This window comes from Ruditapes philippinarum, unplaced genomic scaffold (assembly GCF_026571515.1).
Source record: "Ruditapes philippinarum isolate M1 unplaced genomic scaffold, ASM2657151v2 ctg13218_1_1_1_1, whole genome shotgun sequence".
Taxonomy (NCBI): Eukaryota; Metazoa; Mollusca; class Bivalvia; order Venerida; family Veneridae; genus Ruditapes; species Ruditapes philippinarum.
Window position 1 is genome coordinate 482 of NW_026861811.1, and position 3,945 is coordinate 4,426.

A 3,945-nucleotide genomic window follows, 5' to 3' on the forward strand; every position below is an offset into this window, starting at 1 on the left:
TGCTATCAAAAGTGACGGTGATAAGTTAGTGAGAAAAGCTGAAATTCGAGTATGTAAATTCGGAAAATGTACTAAATTTACACGCCCAGTGACAGAGATGGTTGTCCTTGTGGAATGAACACAGTGTAAATAATCAAGACACCATTGTCATGCGTTAAGTGTTAAGAACAACATTCATCTATATAAGTGAAGTGTGTGATGGGATCACAGTGGGGGGAGTGTGGAGTTCAGGGTGAACTGTGTTTTTGTAACCTTTTCGGTAGTTTTATATCTTTTGCCTAAATTGATTCTATATATTGTGCTTACTGTATATGCCAGAAACGCATGCTGTTTTATTAAACCAAGTCATTTCTTTGTTTATTCCTATCCATATTGTGTAAGTTGATATTATGTTTGCTTATTTTGCATTAAATAATCTTTTTGTAAACTAAACTTTTGTAATATAGACTTTTAGGAGTAAAACGCTTAATTTGTTCAGTAGTTTCGTACTCACATTTGTTCGTTACAAATTTGTAATTTTGTGAATTTATGATGTAATGGTTAACTTACTTTAGTAACAAGTTGTTTTTAAGTTTCTATTCATCTTCCACTTTTAACTTGACCTTAGTGTTATTTGAAAGAAGTTCTTTTATCACACTACATACATGTTTATATTAAGTAAAAGTTGAATATTGTGCTTACTAAAGAAATCTTTATCACATATATTTTCCTTGTACTTATTAGGGTAAATTGTATTTTACAGTGATGGGTAGTGAATAATGAATGCAGAAATGTTGTAACGTCACCCTCGAGTGTTCACGACGTAGGTTTATCAAACATTTATATATATGTATCTTTTTGTCTACTTAGTCATTGTTAATCTACCATATATTGTTTTTACTAGTCAGTATTATATCTTAAATCATTTATTAGGATTTGTTTTTACTAGTCAGTATTATAACTTAAATCATTTATAAGGATTTGTCATTGTTTCATTTTAACTACTTTAACATGTTCATGATTAGATTGTAACTGCAGATTATTAAAGCATCTATAACTGCAGGATTTTGGATTACTTCCCTTTGTTGGTTATTAAAGCAACTTGGTCAGCATTAGGCTATTATCCAAGTATGTATTGTTATTCTGTAAATTTGAATATGTGTTTTTCTTTATATATTTCAGTTTTTACGATAAATGAGATTAAGCAAATTTCGTTGTCGTTGTCTTTCCACCGGCTAAGGGCGGAAAAGATACAGTTACCATAAACATGTGCTGTATGATACAGTTACCATAAACATGTGCTGTATGATACAGTTACCATAAACATGTGCTGTATCATACAGTTACCATAAAAGTGTGCTGTATGATACAGTTACCATAAATGTGTGCTGTATGATACAGTTACCATAAACGTGTGCTGTATGATACAGTTACCATAAATGTGTGCTGTATGATACAGTTACCATAAAAGTGTGCTGTATGATAACAGTTACCATAAACGTGTGCTGTATGATACAGTTACCCTAAACATGTTCTGTATGATACAATTACCATAAAAGTGTGCTATATGATACAGTTACCATAAACATGTGCTGTATGATACAGTTACCATAAACATGTGCTGTATGATACAGTTACCATAAACGTGTGCTTTATGATACAGTTACCATAAAGGTGTGTTGTATGATACAGTTACCATAAATGTGTGCTGTATGATACAGTTACCATAAAAGTGTGCTGTATGATAACAGTTACCATAAACGTGTGCTGTATGATAACAGTTACCATAAAAGTGTGCTGTATGATAACAGTTACCATAAAAGTGTGCTGTATGATACAGTTACCATAAAAGTGTGCTGTATGATACAGTTACCATAAAAGTGTGCTGTATGATAATTGTAACCGTTTAAGTGTGTCGTAGATAACAGTTACCATTAAGGTGTGCTATAGGTAACAGTTACCATTTAAGTATGCAATATATCAACAGTGACCACTAAAATGTTCGGATATTACTGACGTACAAGTATTCCGTTATGTTCGGCAAGCATTGTTACCACCTAATGGGCGGGGTCCCCTTGGTACGGATATTCCGATCTGACCTGCATATGACAGGTATTATCAATATATTATTCAAATGAAAATGAAACTAATTTCCCAAATTGACAATTTAGTAAGTCAACGCATTGATTAGTTGGCGAACTGCACTACGCAGTTAAGGTAGGTAGGTCACTTTTCTCAAACAAAAACATTGTTTGGGGATTAAATAGGGTATTTTGTCACTGTTTGAGGCCTCAAAAGGGGGTACAATTAATGGAACTGTGACTTGTGTTCACGTAAAATGAAACGTCACTTTAACATTAGACAAACAGTACTTGTCGTACTTGTCAAATAGTGTACATGTACATAGGAAGGGAGATACAAACAACTCAATCATAAATGTGCAATTTCATTTTTGGATATTGAAGGATATATATATACTAGCTGGTACTTTCCAACAATATTGATCTGGCACTTCATTAACTTTCGAAAAGATCATTGGATAAACACTGGTATCTAACGAATATATTAATAAACTTGTAAGTTTCACACGTCAGTGCGATGCGGTGTGTTAGTATAGATCTGAAGATCTCTGGTTCTATTCGTAACCAACACCACGATATGAAGTTTCTTTTTTCCCCTTTTTGAGGCCGGGGGTGGCTTTACTAGCAAGAATTAATTTGAAACCGTTTTACTACATGTGGTTTAAAGAATCATTTTTAGTTTTTTTATTCACAATTATAATTGTTTCATTTCATTGTATTATTTTTACTAAAAATTAAAGCGCGTTTATAATACAAATCAATGAATTGATAAATAAATCGTCGCCCCGAAGTGGCGGGGCTCGCAGCGAAAACAAGCTCATTAGCAGGGGTGCGAATAGTCAAAATATATTGACGTGCCAAAGCTTGATTCTGAGATATTTTCGTTCTGGGGCAGAATCTCGCTTTAAGTCCGAATATAACGTTCAATACACAAAAATATCTTGTTCAAGCACATTATGGTTGCAGACTTATACTTCAAGCATTTTTGGTTGCAAACTTATTCTTATTCTATTGAAATCCATAGTAAAACTTTGCAAAAGGATTGTAGTAGTTTATATTTATTAACCTATTTTCAATGACAATTATTGACATTTATGTTTTTTTACTAGTTTTTGTTATATTAATGTTATTTATACTTTCTTCTTTTACAACAAGTTGCACTTTATGTTACAAATTACATGGTTCTCAGTTCAGTACTATAATCATCAGTAAAAGCCTGCAAACAAAATAATAGCACATAGAAGAAAAATATTTATTGATACTTCAATTCTAAAATATGTCATCATATGTAAAATGCAAATGAAAACTACATACAAAACAAACGTATGTGAGAGTACTGCTGTATGTAAGTGAATTATTTTCATCATAAACATAAGGACATCTGCACACATACTATGGTACTCGCCAAAATTTCCAAAGTTTATCAAAACCACAATAAATGTTATTTTGTTTGTTTCGTATGTTAAGATCAGCAGTTGCTTTAGACATAAAGTATGTAAATGTACTTATAAACCAAAAGTTAAAATGACATGCTTGTTTACAATATTTCGGATTTGATGTACATATCATATATATCAATTGGTATTCTAAAAATTATTTTGACTATTAGATCATAATATAACTGATATACGATTGGTAATTTACATTGACTGATATGTGACAAAACTACTTAAAGTCATTGTTAGAGTTAGGTGTCGATTGGTCAATAATAAGGAAATATTTAAAGAAAACATGTGAATAATGCCCTTGTGTCAATATTAATATAGTTTGTATCTACTATATAATCAAATTAATTTCAAATCTCAAAAAAAGAACAATAATGAAAGCTGTTTGTTGCTATTTTTCTCTTCTTTTCCTTTACTGTTAATCATGCCAAGATAAAAAA

General features: G+C 31.5%; 1 long non-coding RNA gene across 1 annotated transcript; it reads left to right on the forward strand.

Moving 5' to 3' along the window:
- Window positions 1-271: 271 nt before the first annotated feature.
- On the forward strand, window positions 272-1,229 carry LOC132716901 (uncharacterized). Its single transcript, XR_009623885.1, has 3 exons — window positions 272-376; window positions 743-802; window positions 1,162-1,229. It is a non-coding gene; the product is annotated as an uncharacterized LOC132716901 (long non-coding RNA).
- The last annotated feature ends 2,716 nt before the right edge of the window (window positions 1,230-3,945 follow it).